We start from the raw sequence: 18,387 nt of genomic DNA on the forward strand, positions 1-18,387 counted from the left end.
GCTTTATTGAGATATGATTCACATACCATGTAATTCATGTATTTAAAGTATATAATTTAGTATTTTTATTATATTTAAAGAGATGTACAACCATCACCACAATGAATTTTAGAACATTTTCATGACCTGCAGAGAAAACGTATATGTAGCAGCAGTCACTCCTCATCTCATTCTCATCCTTTCCCCCAGTCATAGGTAACTACAAATCTTTTTTTTTTTTTTTGCCACTGGAGATTTGCCTTTTCTGAACAAGTCACATAGGATATTCATTTTTCTTCATAAATATTTTAGTTATTTTTAGCATTTGCTCTCATATAAATTTGACTGAGTTTTTCAAATTTCACTAGTTAAGTAAATAGACTGACCATCTGAAATGGAAGAATTTTTTTATTAAAATTACATTGACTAGGGCTGGGATTTGGCTCAGTTGTTCCGCCACCTGCCTCGCAAGCTCAAGGTCCCAAGTTCAATCCCTAGTACAAACAATAACAATAATAATAATAATAATAATAAAAATAAATTACATTGACTATAGATTAATTTGGTAAAAACATATCTTAGTGATGTTGAATATTTTTATCCTCAACATGGTACAGTGCTACATATTTTTAAAGATCTTCTTTAGAGTCTGTTAATAAACTTTCATGGTTGTCTCCCCAAAGCACTGGCACATCATTTGTTGGTTATCTTTTTAAAAATTATATTTTCTGTTCATGGCTTATATCCAAAAATGCAGTTAACTATTGAATACTGACTTTATATCTAACATCATCGATCAATACATATACATAATGTATATGTTATTCTTTTTGTTTCTTCCTTCCCAATTGTTATATCATTTGTTTCTTTCTTATCTTACTGCACTGACTGGACCACCAGTACCCAGTAGAACTGATAATCATAAAGGTATTGTTTTTTAATCTTTCACTATTAAGTACGATATTTGGTTTACTTTTTTTCCTTTAGTTTGGGTTAGGATTTTGTGGTTTTGGTAGATCCCCACTCCATTTTTTTTCTAAGACCAGAGATGGCTCCTTTTTTTTTCTTTTGTGTTTTTATTCTCAAATAAATTTTCAATTTTATCTAAGACTTAGTTTTTTTAGTTTAAATTTTCTACTTTAATGAGAAAATGTAATGAATTACACTAACATATCTTCTATATTGAACCAAATTTGCAGTCCTAGAATGGTTATATTGTCCAAAATAGTTATGATGTAGTATTTTTACACTCCTTGATTTCCTTTGTTTGTAAATCATATGGTGCTATATGTGTGTGTAAATATACATGGGTATATGTGTGTGTGCATTACTCTTACCAACTTTTTGCATCTGCATTCAAGATTTGCTTCTGTAACTTTTCTTTTTTGTATGTGTTATTCTTAACTGGATTTAGAAGCAAAATTTACTAGCTTAGTAAAATTAGTTAGGAAATCAATTTGTGTAATATCAAAGTTTCCTTTTCCTTGAAAGTTTTATAGAACTTTTCTGTAAAATATTTTGAGTCTGCTATTTATGAAAAGTTTTCTTTTTCTCTTTTTTTTTTTGGTACCGAGGATTGAACTTGTGTCCTTGAGCTTGTGAGGCAGGTGGCGGAACCGCTGAGCTAAATCCCTAGCCCAGAAAAGTTTTCTTTTTCACATAATTCAATACTTTATGAGTTAGAGAACAACTGGGACTAGTTGCTTTACCTTTGGACTTAGTAGATTCTTTACTTTTTGAATCTCAGTGATATATTTGATTTTGTAAAATATTTTATCCTATGTTATTTATTCTTTTAATAGAAGTATCATTTAGGGAATCTTGTCTTCATTTAGCGCCAGCCATCTCCAGTGTGACTTACCTCATCACCCCATTAAAATTGCTTTCATCAAAATCACCAATACTTTCTAGTTTGCTAAATCTAGTGAATTTTCCTTGTCATATTCTACCTTTCAGCAGCATTCCACCCAAATGACTGCTTATCTGATTTTCCTATTCATCTCTTTTTCCTGTACCCAATATCCAAATGTTTTTGTTTACTGGAATTCAGACCTCTTTTCTGTTTTTGCATTTCTCTTCTTAGGTGAATTTTTTCATGCCTTATATATGCTTATTGCTTCCAGATTTATCTTTAGTCAGACTCTTCTGAACTCTAGACTTGGAGACTTGTTTTTTTAACATGTAGGCATCTCAAAGCCATCATCTTCAAAACTGAAGTTTTAACTCCACCCCAATCCAAAAACTTCAAATCAGTCTTGAAATGTTTGTTGATTCAGTCTCCATCTTCTCTGCTACTCCTGGTGTGGATTTTCATTTTCTGTTATCTGGACTCCAGTAATAGCCTCACAACTATCTACTCTTTCTTGATGTGTTAGCATGACCAGTGGCTACTGTAGATTATTGAGTGCTTTTCTGCCTAAGGAGCTAGTACTTAAACTAAATCTGACACAAGCAGGGATTTGCCATCCAAAGGGGATTCTAGATGGAAGGAACAGCTTCTATGAGGATCCTAAGCTAAAAATAAGCTTAGAATGCTTAAGAACTATAAAGTAGGCCAAGATCACTAGAGAAGGGGTTAGAAATTTAGTTGAGGTATTTAGAAGAAACCAGATTATATAGGGCTTTATAAGACTGTGGAGTTTGAATTTTATTCTAAATGTGATAAGAAGCCAATGAAAAGTGAGTTTGAATTTATGTTTTCAGAAATTAAAATAGAGACTGTGGCATATGAGTCTGGAAGTTGGAAAAGACATCAAGACCATAGCTAAAGATTTGAAGGTCATTAGCCTACAGATGATATTTATAACTGTAAGTCACCTAAAGAAAGAATATAGGTAAGGAAGAGAAAGAGCCCGGGATTGAGCTTTGGAATACCCTAGCATTTAGAAAAGCTGATTGGAAGTGAGGAATTATTGTCAATGGGTTTTTTTGTCGAGGAGTGGGCGTGCTTTTTGAGACAGTCTCACTACATAGACCAGTCTGGCTTTGAATTCACTGTGTAGCCCAGGCTAGCCTCAAACTTACAGCAATCCTCAGCCTCCCCAGTGCTGGGATTTCAGGCATACACAGCCATGCCTGGCAGAAAGAGAGGAATTATAACCAGTGATAAGAAAGAAAACAAGATGAATATGAAGTCATAGAAGCCAAATGAAAAAAGTATCACAAGGATGAGGAAGTCGTCCCTTTTATCAAATGATGGGTTGGAGAAGAAATAGAAATAGAATCCTCCTTTCAAAGTCATCCTTGAGTAGTTTTAAGGAAAAGATAGCTTTTAAGCATTCTCTAGAAATTGTGGTAAGAAATAAACAAATGCTGTCCTTCTCCACAAAATTTAGAAAATGAGAGAATCTTAAAAATTTTCTTTCTCTAATAAAGACTTTAGCCTTCTCCAGTAAAGGCTTTAGCATTTGTTCAGCTTCTTATTAAATGCTAGATTCCATGGATGTTTAATATGATCAAAACACTATTCTTCTTAGACTTTCAAATATATTGTTTTGATCCCTAATTTATACTGGTTTGCCCCACATCTATTTTGTGGGAAATTTCAGCATGATTTATAACCAAGATGCTTGGACCAGATCAGGTTCTCTTAGAGCTTACAGCTTTTGTGGGTCTCTAACTAGACAAACCCAAAGAAATAAATAAGTTCTCCTAGCAGTCAGCACATAGAGGAACAAGTAAACTGTTCTTATTTAGTACAACCCTCCTCCCTGCAGTCATCACTTTTGAACAGATTTTTTGTAGTCAGTAATTATTGTTTGAAGTAGTCACTGGCTTTATAAATGTGTGTCCTATATAACAAGCCTATGGCAAACCTATGGCATACATGCTGCAGTGGCTTGGTTGTATCATTGAAAACTCTAAAAGGTTCACCATCACTGCTATCTGTATAAGATCTTGAGAAAGAATCAGCAGAGGGATATTGAAACTTACCCTCTAAATCCATTTTCTGAGTATTTGGTCAAATGACTTTCTGGTGTGTTGGACATTAATTGCTTCCAGGGACTTGTTTTGCTGTCTGACTAATCACTGTCTCGTTGATTTTGTATTATTGACTTCCTCTGTCCATCTGGCTGCTGAATCAAGCAAGCTCCGAGTCATCCGGTAAAAACTCTTCTTGAAATGTTTAAAATTAACTGTAGATTTGTAGTGGTTTCATTTTCAAAGGTTTATATTTAGTGCCATCACTCTTACATAATAATTTTGTGACATTAAATGAATTTAACTAGGCCTGGACTTGTGTTATGCGTGTATATGTATGTGTGCATGTACAAAAATTATATTTATAATCAGTTTTAGTATTCCTCAATTGGGATTTTATACAGCTTTACACTTTTGCTTGGATTAAAGTGGCATACTGATCCAACATAAGTAATATTCCAGTTATTCAGTTACAGATTCTTCACACTCATAAATACACCTTAAGAGGTTTATAAATTTCAACATTTGAATGGACTCATAGGTTTTCTGCTCAGATGTTGAGATACTACAGAATGATTGTCACTAACATGCCATTTTACCATTCTCAAAAGTCACATATATTTAGAACACTAAGTATATACTGGTGGCTCATGTGAATTCCTAAGAATTCAAATGTGTGAAGTGATAATTGATTGCCTGGAAATTATGTTCTTATGCTTAGAGGTCATGCCCTAGAGCTACTGTCTTCCCATATTGGTCATGAGAAGATCTACATGTGAAGTTCTGTGTTAGAAAGGTTCTGTTCACCATCTCACCACTTTCCTTTTTTGTACTACCCCTTTACTCACATCTTCAGAACCCTTATCCTACCTAATTCCCAGGTTTTAACAACTCACAGTCCTGATCTTTCTATCAGTACCTCATCTCCTGGGTTTTTCCTTCCTCCAAACCTGTCAGTCCTTCAAGGCTCCTATACTTATCTATGTAATAATAAACTCATCTCTGATACAGGGCTATCCAGAGGTCACATTTGTGCTTTAATACAAACTATATCTTAGAAGAAAGGATAGAAATTTAATGGCAAAATTCAACAAAGATAGTTATTAAACTAGAACTTAAAACACTTATTTTTATAGTCATGCAAGTGTAAATAGAGCCAGACTTGCCTATTATTTTGCAACTTCATGACTTATTGTCATTAAAAAATACTATTATGAACAAATTGATGGATAATATTAATATTAGTGACTAAGGAATGGGCTAAAATATGTATCTCATTTCCCATTTATCAATTCCTTTTATTTGTTTATACTCTACTCTGCACCTTATCATATCTGAATGGCTCTACTATCTATGTCTGTTTAGAGAATGTAAAGATAGGGTATGGTTTGATTTACTGATAATATAATGTTTTAGAAATAGGTTAAAATGTAGATAGTTTTCTCTATTTTTGAAAAGGATACAGTCATTATTGATGTAGGATTTCCCATTGAAAGGTTGCTACCCTTTTTTCTTACAGTAGAATTTTTTAATGAAATCATTAGTTTTCATACCATAATATTTTAATTAAAAATTATATAAAGGATGTATATTCGGTATATATAAAGAACTCATCTTAATATTCGGAGGATAAGCAATCCAATTTTAAAAATGAATAAGACTTGAACACTTCTTTCAGAGAAAGATGAATGGCCAATAGTTGCATGAAAAAATTCCTCAATATCGTTAGTCATCAGGGAAATGCACATGAAGCCAGCAATGAACATACTACAGTATACCAATTAGAACACTACAGTTTAAAAACTGATAATACCCAATGTTGAAGATGTGGAATAACCATTACTGTACTGTTACATACTGTGGTGGTAATGTAAAATGATACAACCGGTTTTTTAAATGGTATAACAATTTCTTATAAAATTAAATATATACTTATCACACAACCCAGACATTAGGATAGTATTAACCACCTAAGAAAAAGTTAAATACATGTCTATTATAAAGATTTGTAGATCTCTGCGGCCGGCGGGGAGCCCGGCGCACGGCATGGGCGCCGACTGGGAGCTGGAGGCCTCTGGGGGCCCGCTCGCTGCTGCTGGCGACTGGCTGCGCGCTGGGCCTGCGCCTGGGCCACGGGCAGGGGACGGGCGGACCGCGGGGCACTCTCCTGGCTCTGCTACAATGTCCTGGTGCACTTCGCCCTGGAAGGCCCTTTTGTCTACTTGTCCTTAGTAGGAAACGTTGCCAATTCCAATGGCTTGATTGCATCTTTATGGAAAGAATATGGAAAAGCTGATGCAAGATGGCTTTATCTTGATCCGACCATTGTGTCTTTGGAAATTTTGACTGTTGTCCTGGATGGGTTTTTTGCATTGATCCTGATTTATGTCATAATCAAAGAGAAATATTATCGGCATTTCATACAAATTACCCAGTGCGTGTGTGAACTGTATGGCGGCTGGATGACCTTCTGCCCAGAGTGGCTTATGGGAAGCCCTAACCTCAACACCAACAATTGGCTGTACTTTTGGGTCTACCTGGTGTTGTTTAACGGTGTGTGGGTTCTAATTCCAGGACTGCTGCTGTGACAGTCATGGACAGAACTCAAGAAGTTGCATCACAAAGGAACCAATGTAGGGAAAAAATCTCGGTAAATTTTCAAAATCAAACACTACTAGCTTGCTTTAAGAGCCAGGATGGATCAAACAGTTCAGTCTACACTTTCTTTTTATATTGTTCTGAGCAACCTATTTCAAATTGGTTGTGAGGTGGCAAATTCTTTTTTTTTTTTTTAATTAAATGGCAAAAGAAGGAAAAGAGAGGGCTGGGAGTGTAGTTCTGTGGTAGGGTGCTTGTTTAGCATGTGCAAGGCCCTAGGTTCCATTCCCAGCACTATAAAAAAAGCAGAGGGTGAAGAGAATTAATTTTAACTTTAACTTGTAATAATATCACATTTAATTATACATTTTTTATGGCTGGCATTAATTGTTCCACATTAATAAAACCAATTAGAACATTGTAAAAAAAAAAAAAAGATTTGTACATGTATATTATAGTAACTTTGTTCTCAAAAGCCAAAAACTGAAAACAATGCAAATGTTCCCATCAATGAATGAATGAATTTTTTTTAAGTATGTATTCATATAGTAGAATTCTGTATCTAAAAACTATTATGCTGAACAAAAGATGTCAGATATGAAAGAATATACCATTTATATGAAATGTCTACAAAACTTAAGTTGGTCTATAGTGGTACAAAGCAGATCTATAATTGTCTAAGATCAGTGAGAGGTAGAGATTGACTGCAGAAGAACACAGGAAATTTTTGGTAGCAGTGGAAATATTCTATATCTTGGTGGTGGCACTTACCCTGGTTTAACATTTGTCCAGGAGAGTGCAGTTATAGTAGATAAGTTATGCTTCAATAAATGTAATTTGAAGTATTTAGTGGTATATTTAAGTCTTATGATTATATATAATGTACTACATCATTAAGCAAAATATTCTGCTCTTAAGGAAGGAAAACTAAGGGCTGGGGATTTAACTCAGTGGCACCACGCCTGCCTGGCAAGTGCAAGGTCCTGAGTTCAGTCCCTGGTACCACAAAAAAAAGAAAAGGAAAACTAATATTGTCTCCCCTTTGTTACCATCCTCCCTATTCAATCTCTGTTTAAAGAATCAAAATTGCTAAGTATATAAAATAAGCAAATAAATCATAACTGTTCATCATGTAAAGTTGTCAGAGATTTCAAAGACTACCAAACTACCATTACAATGGGACGCATATGGAATTTAAATACAAAGACTTGTATCCCTACAGTGGTTTTATATCCCTACAGTGGCTTTTATGGTATGTTTTAGGTTTATTCCAAAAATTACAATTTTCAGGTTCAAATGAAATAACAGATACAAAGGCCCTTTGTAAATACAACAAATCCCCTGTACCTGCCAACTATGCAGTCAGCTCACAGCTACTTGCAAATAAAAATTCAAATTAGAATTAGTTTCATTTTTCCCATGGACTCTTGGATGGCAAAAACTATGTTTGTTTCAAACAGAAATATCCAGCATTTAGCTAGCTCCATGCATACAAACAGCTGAATTAATTTCATTTTCAGTCTCTGAACCCCACTCTCTTAATTACTTTATCCTTGCTAAGACATAATACCCCATGCCCACAACTTAATGGAAGAGAGGTTTATTTTGGTTCATAGTTATAGTCCCTGGTGGGCTGGCTCCAAGGCAGAAAGGGCATGGGGAAGGTTCTGGTGAGGAAAACTGCTTAAATCATGGCAACCAGGAAGCAGAAAGTGAAAGGAACAGGGGAGGGAGATATAACCTTCCAGGTCACACCCCAACTAGCCCACCTCTTCCAACCTGGCCCAACATCCTAAAAGCCCCCATAACACAATCACCTTCCAAACACATGAGGCTCTAAGGGCCATTTTAGATCCAAACTATGACACCTAGTATTTTTATCAGCATGATTAGAGAAATTAAACCACATGAGCCTGTGGACTATTTCCTCTTAAATTTCTGAGCACAAATACAACATGTTTATAAGAAAATATATTAGAATTATAACTTCATACTGACTACTTAAATGTTCAGATACAAATATGTTAGATATATTAGTGTCATAAAGGAACACATCACAAAAGACTTGGGCTTAGGTTGCCTGCTTTTCCTGGAGTAATAAGTGCCCTGGCTGAAGAAATCAGCGGCTTGTAGAATTCAGTCTCATTGCTTCTAACCCCATGTATAAGGCTTCTTATTAAAGATGAAAACTAACAAAGAATTAGCCATGAGAGGAAATGCAGGATGAAGTCAAGCCAACCATCATCTCTATATCTTAAGAAGTTAATGTCCAAAGCGTGTTTGTTTGCAGTATAAGACTTCTGAATATACTTCCCAGGGCCTACCCTAGTGCAGTGGTATTAGGGGTAGGCTGCAACTTTGCAGCTCAGCACTGGGCTGGACAGAAACACCACGCTGTCAACATTTTCCCATTAATCGTTATTTCATTAATCTTAATGCCACACATGTACCGTAGCTAGTGCAAAGTCACAACATAACAACTTGCAAACAAAGGCAAAGGCATTGTTGGGATGGTGCAAGAAGAGAGTTGGAGTGTGGTTCTAATCCCCCTTGTACCTAAAAGTAAGCATAACCAGTGCTTTTGGGGAAATATAAGGAAAGACTATCTTGTCACCTTCTCTGGGATAGAGAACTAAGTGGATATGTTGCCTCTGGGTTCAGTGTTTCTGGAAAAAAAAACCTGTCTTTTCATTTTAATACTATTTCCAATAGCTTGATATTTCCACTTTGCAAAATATGAGACTCTGGAGTTATGTGCACTTATAAATATACTTTTGGATAAATGACTCATTCTTCTATTACTTTTCATTTCTGTCTCATTGATTTTCAAGTTTCAGCTCAATTTTTTAAAATAAGAATTTAAACTTAAGACTAATTTTAAGTAACAAACTAAGAGATTTGAAATTTGTTATTCTTTCTATTAATAGTTCTACCCTTGAATATGTTTATAATAATCAGCCACTATTATAAACTATTCTCTAATACACTATTTCTCTAATTTGTTATAGAAAGTATAATGAGTACAAAAGTGCATTACTTTTTAATCACAAAAAATCGTAGACAGCCTTATATTTGAACTAAATGTCAATATGAATTTGTGAGATCTTATTTTTATATTAATACCTGCATTTTGTAATGTATGCGGTATGTGTTTATATGTTTATTATAGATACATTCAACTATATTTATTCACAGAAATTTATATAGAGGCATTAAAAAACAGGCATAGTCAGTCATGGGTGTTCCTTATATATAAAGGTTATTGAGGATACAGAGATTTAAAAGATAGAAGAACCTAGTAATTGCCTTTAAGATCAGAGCACAAAGCATTAGTTTGGATTTTACAAGGCCAGCCAGCAACAAAAGAGCAGTAATTTATGAGCTCAGCGTAAAAGAATAGCATAATTGCATTAAAAATTAATGCTAATGAACACTAAAATGGAGAAGGTGGTTATGATGAAAGTTTGTATTCATCTTTCCTGGTTTGAATGATGGCTAGTGGCTTGATTAATGGCTTAATTTCTATCAATTAGCGGGGAAAAAATCTCCTGCGAGACAAGGGTAAATTGAGCATTGAATTACATATCTTGCTTTTGTGTGCTAAGAAAAAAGAGCTGCGTATCTGTGATATTAGCCACAGTGACAAATGTGGTATGTCCTGCGATGTCTGCATTAGCTCTTCTGACAGGCGAGTTGTGTGTGGTTACGGGGTGTTCGGAGATGGCTGGCAGACAGCATTCGCTGTGAGTTCCTTAGAAACACAGCTCTTCCATCTATAGAATTTTAATTAGAGTCAATAAGAATTCTAGAATTAAAATGGACAGTACACAGCAGCTGTAGATTCTATATTCCGACCTGTTAATCTGTTACACCTCACATTATATTCTTTTTTCTACCCTGTTAAAATAAAAAACTTCAAATACCTTTAGTTTTATTGGAATTATTTCTTAGCACTCTTTTTGACCACACAGGTTTATTACATTTGGAACAAGCAGAAAGCAGTGGTATATGTAATTGGACCACATAGTGCATGTTGGTTTAGACAAATTCGCAGAAGTGATTTTATTTTTTGTAACAACAATTGCTGTACAATAAATGATGAACAACTCTAAAGTGATAATTTCCTACTTTGGCTGTTTATAAGTTTAAAGGAGAAATGCTACATTTTCTGGAAACTTTTTATTCGTTTATAAAGCTTTTCAGAATATGACATATATAATTCTTTAAACATTTTCTCCAGATTTGAAGGTTTCTGAAAATATATCTCCTGATCTGGCTCAAGATAATGCCAAGAAGATCAAGATAATCTATATGACATCTCCTCTACATGTAAAGCTATATAATATTTTACTGAATGAATAAATATTAAAATGCAGAATAAGAACAATACCAAAAACATTCATTATTTCTAGTAAATAAATAAGGTAGGAGAGAAATAATTTATTGGTTGGCAGGAGTGAGCAAAGAATTCATTTCATGAGAAATAATCATTAAATTGCAATTCAGAGATTTGATCCCAGTTCTACTGCCAACTAACCATGTGACCTTGGCCAAATTACCCATCAACCTCAGTTTCTCATCTTTACACTGAGATTGATAGGTTTATCTCATGCAGTTTTGATATTTAAATGAGGTAATTCCTGTGAAGTAGTTAGCACTGAGTGCCTTAAATATGTTTCCATTGCTGCTGCTCTTACTGCTTCTGCTACTAGAACAGCTCGTCTGACTTTTTAAACAGCTATTTAATTGAAAAAATTAGTTTCCCTGACTTTCCCCACAAGTAAAACATTACAAATATTGACCAGAACCAAAATTTCTGTGGATCTACCCACACTAAACTAAAGCATGTTTGCTTTTAAAACATGGTTATTTCTACTTTGGGTAGTTTGTATTATAAAATATCCATTAGGAAGTAGCCGAACCGACCTACTTATCAAATCACTGCAACGTAGAGCAGCAAAAGCTCTGCATCCACACTTAGCTCAGAGCATCCAGTGAGTCAGGATGAACTCCAGCAGGGTATGAGATCTGGATGGGCCTTTTGGGTCTTCTCAGAGATGTGCATAGGCCTGCCCACTCCTTCCATTCCCTACCTTCTGATCATTTGTGTCACACCACAGGGTTACCACAAGATATGTGAGTCAAAGCCAATTACTACTACCTGGCTGAACCCAGAAAAGGTTGCCAGCTTTTAACTAAAAGGTTGCCAGTTAGAAATGCATATATTCTGACTTTTTAGCCAACTTCTGTGTCATTAATACTATTACTAAATTAGCACTTTAGTACTATTACTTAATAGCTATTGTTTATTAAGTGCTTTTAATGATTCCCTATCTCTGCACTGACCACAGGTATTATCTCCCAGATTTTCATGGTAGTTGCTTCACATCACTCTGTCTCTGCAAAAAATGTCATCGTTTCAGAGCTCTTCCCTGATTACCCCAACAGAAACCGCTGTCCTCCTTTCTAGCTTTCTACCTTGCTTTGTATTATGTTGTTTATTTGTTCATTGTTTTTCTCCCTCATTAAAGCATAAGCTCCATGAAGAAAGAAACTCTGATTTCTAAATCCCTGGTATGTAATAATGTCTGGTATATTGAATGTGGTCAAATATTTGAAAGGAGAAAGAAGGAGCATGAAAGAGGGGACCTCTCAGCCATCCTATGAAGTTTGGGTCCTTATAATCCCCATGTTACAGATAAGAAAACTGAGCTTGAACCATTTGCTCGAGTCCACAATAGCTACTAAGAAGCAGAGACAGGACTTAACCCAGACATACTGAACCCAGAGCCCTTAAAACTAATTACTTGAAGACATTTAATTTTTTAAGGTACAAAAAGTTATAATTTCTAATCTTTTAAGTTCCCCATGGTGTTTTGTTTTTTAATGGTTACTTTAATGTCCTTTAATTTTCAGTTATTTGATAAATGTCCATTGACTGCTTACTAAATAATAGAGCATCCTCCACTAACACAAAGAGATATGTCCCTTCTAGCTGGGGAAATGAAGCTTGCATTCACAGAGAGGTTAATATCAGTGTAAAATAGCATATGCTAACAGCCAAATGAATTGTGAAACCGGCCTTTTTCTCAGAGGTGGCAAGGAAAAGCATCACCAAAAAGTCAATATTAGGTATAGTCTTAAATGACAGGAAAGATTTTAAAAAGATGAGAAGTGAGAGAACTAAATGAGGCACTCAGTGTGAATTTTGTCTTGAAGAAAGCCAAGTCACATATCCAGATCACTTGCATTTATTTAAATGTTTAACCAAAATTACTTTTCACTGGTACAGTAACATTAAAGTTATTTCTGTTTCATAAGCAATGTGGTAAATAGTTTAATGTGAGGTGAGTTTGTCTTAGACCCTTTTGGGGAGAGGGCTGTTACAGGAGACTTTAGGAGTCAGTGTCCATCATGATTTTTTGATACTGTTGTGTAAACTTCCAGAAGACTTAACAGACAAGCTGGACTCCACCTAAGAAAGTTTCTAATCTTTTAAATTTTTCTGTATGTCAGTTCTAGGGATTTATTCCCAGGGACATTGGTCTTATAAACAAGCTAAAAAATGTTGGGGTTGGATGGATTTCTAATTACATGCTTTGTATACTTTTTTAAAGAAACATTAAAAATGTTCTGTTTAAAAGGTAAAGCAATGGCTATGTTCTGTTAAAATTTGTGTTCGTGAGAAATTGTTTTAATAACTTTAGAATTCCAAGTAAGTTTTATAAAACATTTTGTGTGCTTACAAATTTTATTGACTAGCCAACTTTATCATATAAGTTTGCTATTGTTTGCCTTTTTTCATTCTTTCCTTTCATTCATTGTTTGCTTTCATTCTTTTTTCATTCAATGCTTTACAATTTCCAGGGTTGGTTTTTAAAGAAATATCTATCTTGTACCATAAAAGGGAATTTCATAGATATTTTCCATTCTTGACTAAGATTTGAGTCAATTTAATCTGATAATAAGATAGTCTTTTGTATTATTCATGTGTTTGTAGCAATACTATTAGTATATAATTTTTTTTCCTGGAAATAACTGAACAGCTGGGCCAACTGACCCAAATTCTTTGTAACATAGATGCATTTAACTTTAGGGAAATTCATAAAATATTAATATTCGAAAGGAATCAGTTGAAGATGAGTTCTTTGTATGTGTTTAAGGTATCTTTCATGAAACTCAAGTTGCTGTTATTCTGTGATTACGTCCAGAGCAATGGTGCCATCTGCTGTTACCAGCTTAGCATTGCTAGTAGAAGATTTTGGCATATGTTTGCAATCTGCAAATAAGTACAGACTAAAATTTTTGTCTTTTAAATGAAAGTTTACATTGGATCTTGTCATTTTTATTTAGTAATTTTAAATTTGTATACCAGTTGATGATGTATTCAACTCTGTAAATGTTATAACATGAAATTGATTGCCAAATAGAACTTTAGTAGGAGAGCCTAATTTATAATACTATAACCTCAACAGTAACTAATAAAACATTTTAATTTTTAACATTAATTTATTTTCAGTGTAGTGAATTAGTATAGATTTTTGTGACCTCTAATGATATGGCTTTCTGATTCCATTATTTTTTATTTTACATCTCTTCTACTGACATGTGACAAACATGTGGAGGTCATTTTATTCATCAATAATGTGATTATAAAAATCAGTAAGTGCTAATGGATATTTTTCCTTCATATTTACCATTATGTTTTAAAGCATCATATAATTTTGATTCTCCCAATAACAATGTATTTGTCTTTATTTTTATCTCATGGTTGATGATTACAAGACATTTTGTAGGATAAGTATTTATGAAGAGCTAGCTTTAAGTCACATTTCTGCCAATCTTAAAATTGGTACAGGATTTTTAAAGAAATTGACAAGTGTAACATAAGAAATAGAATTTAAAGCAATGCAATATACATTATTGATGTGTTTTCTTCTAAAATGACAGGATTATACTTGAGACATACATTTGTGGGCATTGGTATTAGAACTTTGAGTACAAAGCAGTTTAATATATTTTTATGTATACTGTTTTCAGACAACACAGAGCTAAGCTATTAAAAGACTGAAAATATTAGGAATCTTTCAAATTTTAATTTCGCTATCACTCCCTTACAGCAAGCAAAATGATTCCTACATTGAAAGATAAAAGCTATGTTGGTTTATTTTCATATTGTGAGTCAGGCACACTGGCTCTTTCTATGTGCCCTGTACTTTGTTAGTCCTGAGGTGATTTTTGAAGAAGCACAAAGATTATATTCTGCTTTCTCTAATCTTTTCTCTTCTTTCCTTTATAATTTCTGTAGTGCTGTTTTAATAAGCATACTGGCCCTTTAGCCGGCTTCTATGATAACATTTTTATTTGTATTAACTGGTTGTATTTCCAAATTTAAAGATACAAACACCAAAAGCTTTACACATCAGTACTGTTTGTGAGTTCACCTCTGACATTTAATACTAATGATGTGCTCTGCAAATCCAAATGAGAGAATATGTTATGGAAAAAACCCAAGAGATCCAATAGTTGATACATATGAGACATCATCCTGAAGTCAGAAATAATGTCTTTTGGTTGGGAATTTAGTGATGGTGAAAGAATCCTAGTGAAACTAATTAGAACCTGTACAAACAAATATTTTCATGTTAACATTAAAGTTGAATCACGTGGAATGTACCCATTATGACTTTTCTCTGCTGTATTAATATTACTATAATGTAATTAATTTAAAAGTTACCCACTGCTTCGAGATGTTTTAATATTGATTAATTAGCTGGACAAAAAATTCTCTCATTTCACATGCCCAGTACACTGCGTAACTAAAACCTAGATAAGCTTTTATTTGAAAGCACATGGAGCTATTTGCTTTTCTATGGCATTCTGATAGTACTTATGTAGGAAAATACACTTTTCCAAAGATGGGAATATTAGCTCTGGCAGCTGCTACTTCCAAGCATTCCATGCACTATTTCTGACATGAGAAAAGACTAGTTACAGCTGTCAGGGGCACATCTTCAAATGAGCTGTATTTCCCATAAATAAACTGAAGCTTGCACAAGACTATATAAATATAATTTATGGTTGGCCAAAAGTTGAGACAAGTATTTTAAAGAAATGTTCATTTTTATTGAACTTATGAAATCAAATTTCTTTTCATACTCTTTATAATTATGTCTATAGCACCATTCAAGTTTTTCAGCTTAGAGCTGCCAGGATATAAAAATTACTTTGGTGCAAATAATTCCACTTTCTTGTCAAACCAGTGATTATAGTTGTTTCTTTAAAAAGTAAATCCAGTCATTACCCATGAAATCCAAATTTCAGAAGTTTTAGGTGTCTTAGCTGAGTATAGAATGGCTCCTAATTCAACTATGTATTTGTATCACTTTTCAGCAACAGTTTAAGCAGCGAGAGTATGCACCACATACAGTTTTTCTGCTCAGTTAATATGTATGTAAAGAAGAAAATGCAAAAAAATGAAATGACACATGTATATAACTGTTTATTAAGCAAAAGCAAAACAACCATGAGTAGGCATTGGAAGAAAAATTATAAAAGATTACTGTGCAGTTGTAAAATAGGAGGAAGTCTCTAAACTGCTGTGGAGTTAAGAGTGAAGACATTAAGTGAAAAAATGCAATATACATAAGAATGTATAGTATGCTATGTATAATAAGCAAGAAAAGAATATATTCTTATATTTCCCAAAGTAAACATTGAAAAGATAAACCCAAACCTAATAAAAATGGTTACTTGTGAACTAGAGAAAGGAGTAGAGGCATGGGATAGGAAGGGAAACCTAGATACCTCTGAATGATGATGTTTTAAATTTTTACCTTAAATCACAAAGCAAGACCTGATAATCAAAAACTAAAATAAATAAACCTGACCATACAAGTTGATAGTATGATCACTTAGAGAATAATTTCAAGTCATGTTAAGAGCATAGTGTTTTGACAGTTTATTAGCAGAGTAAATCCTAAGGTCTAAAAGACTGCTAAGAAATTTTAAACTGCATTAATATACCTTGTTATAATGGCTGTCTTGTTATTTTGAAACTAATACATATTAAGAAAAACAAATGAATACTTTTGATTATTAAGGCCTAAGACTTACAGGAAAAAATACTTAAATATAAAATGAAAAGATTTCAACCAAAAATTCTATAATCTTTAATTTGGTTGATATTATCAGCATGAACTCACATTAATTTTTCTCTTTTACAAATATGTATTTCCCATCCCACTGAAAAGACTGTGAAGCAGTGATAACTTAGTGACTGTGGACATCCCTAGTGCTTGGATTATTGTATCTAAATATCATTCCTCACTAGAAGAAGTCCAGGCCTTTTTTTTTTCCAGGCTTTTTGAAGAAATGACAAATTTTATATCTGGGACAGGAACTACACAAGACAATTATAGTACATGTTGTCATGCCTTAACTATGGGGGATTGACTAGCTAATTTGAAGAGGCTTCTACTGCTCAAAGTTGAAACAATTTAAGGATCAACGGAGGAAAATAATTACCATAGATTGAAATATATTAAATAATGTACATAAGTATTCTGAATTCATAATGGTCATTTTTGGTCACCTTTGAACCAAAATGAATAAGGAGGAAAAATTAAACATTTTTATGACTTTTCTATACAAGCTATATTTATTTCATAGTCACTAAATAATCAATGAGCTTTAAGTTCTTCATTATAGAAAATCAGAGCTAATAAATGTGGAAAGAAATAATAAGGTTAGAAAATTACTACCCGACAGCCTCTAATGAGACAATTAATGTAAAAAACAGTAAATCATGTACCAGAATTATTGTGTGAAAGACTGGTGACAAACTTTATAATGGGAGGGTCAAGCTAACATCACCTTCGACCCACTGATCAATCTGAACATCACTAAAATAGGGGGAGGCGCATAGTGATACGATGCAAGAGGAATTACATAGCAGTACTTGTGATATATTTTTGATCAAAAGAAATTGAACCTCAGTGTAATCAGGCCTTAAGGTCTAATTACTCATCTACACAAAATATGGATAATTTAGGAACGTATTAAATGAAACACCATGAGGATAAAATCACTCAGATCCAGAATGTAAAAATTTTATGGAAAAAAGGATCCAGTTTCTTCAATAAATAAATGGCTATGAAAAGGAAGGATAATGGACTATAAATGCTGAAAAGAGATTTAAGGTACCTATCAACCAAGTAGAATGTATGATCCTTGTTTGTATATGTTTCAAACAAGGGAACTGTAAGTTTTTTTAACATAATTAATGAAAATTAATCATGGATTATGTAGGTGATACTAGAAAATTATTGATCATATTTGTAGGTATGAAATTGTATTATGTGTTGCTGTTGTTATTTTAAGTCCTTGTTTGCCAGAGATGCCTACTAAAACATTCAGGCATAATGTCATATGCTATCTGAGATTTACTGTTAATTACTGTAGGTTCCCATCAGAAAACATCTTGAGGGGGGGATGAATAGATTAAATGAGAGTAACAGAAAGATATTGATTTTAGAAATTGAATGGTGGGTACAGAATGATTCATTGTGCTCTTATCTCTTTTATATATATTTCCATAATAAAATGTTAAAAATTTTTAAAAGCCCTCCTTCCGTATTGCTGAGATCATAATTAGCAGTGCCTGCTCAGCAATATTTTAGGTTTTAAGTGAGATGCTTAGTTCCTGTGAGTGCTGTATTTTTGGGTCTCAAAGGGAAGAAGTTTCTTCTTATAACTGAAATGTAATATCTTTTCATCCATTTAAATTTCATAAGTAGTAAAGAGTCTTCATAGAATAAAAGAACATTGCTTAGGTGTAGTGTTGTTAACAAGCTTATACCAAAATACACTGACATTATACCCTCTTTT

At 33.6% G+C, this 18,387-nt stretch overlaps 1 protein-coding gene and 1 pseudogene across 11 annotated transcripts in view; both read left to right on the top strand.

Moving 5' to 3' along the window:
* Positions 1-18,387, top strand: part of Rsrc1 (arginine and serine rich coiled-coil 1) — a 399,395-nt gene that overhangs the window by 373,213 nt on the left and 7,795 nt on the right. The window lies entirely within an intron of this gene.
* Positions 929-18,385, top strand: LOC147825302 (emopamil-binding protein-like pseudogene; annotated as a pseudogene).

The sequence above is a fragment of the Heterocephalus glaber genome, unplaced genomic scaffold, assembly GCF_053883595.1.
Source record: "Heterocephalus glaber isolate CG9 unplaced genomic scaffold, H.glaber_assembly_v1.0 deba00001504, whole genome shotgun sequence".
In the NCBI taxonomy this organism is placed as follows: Eukaryota; Metazoa; Chordata; class Mammalia; order Rodentia; family Bathyergidae; genus Heterocephalus; species Heterocephalus glaber.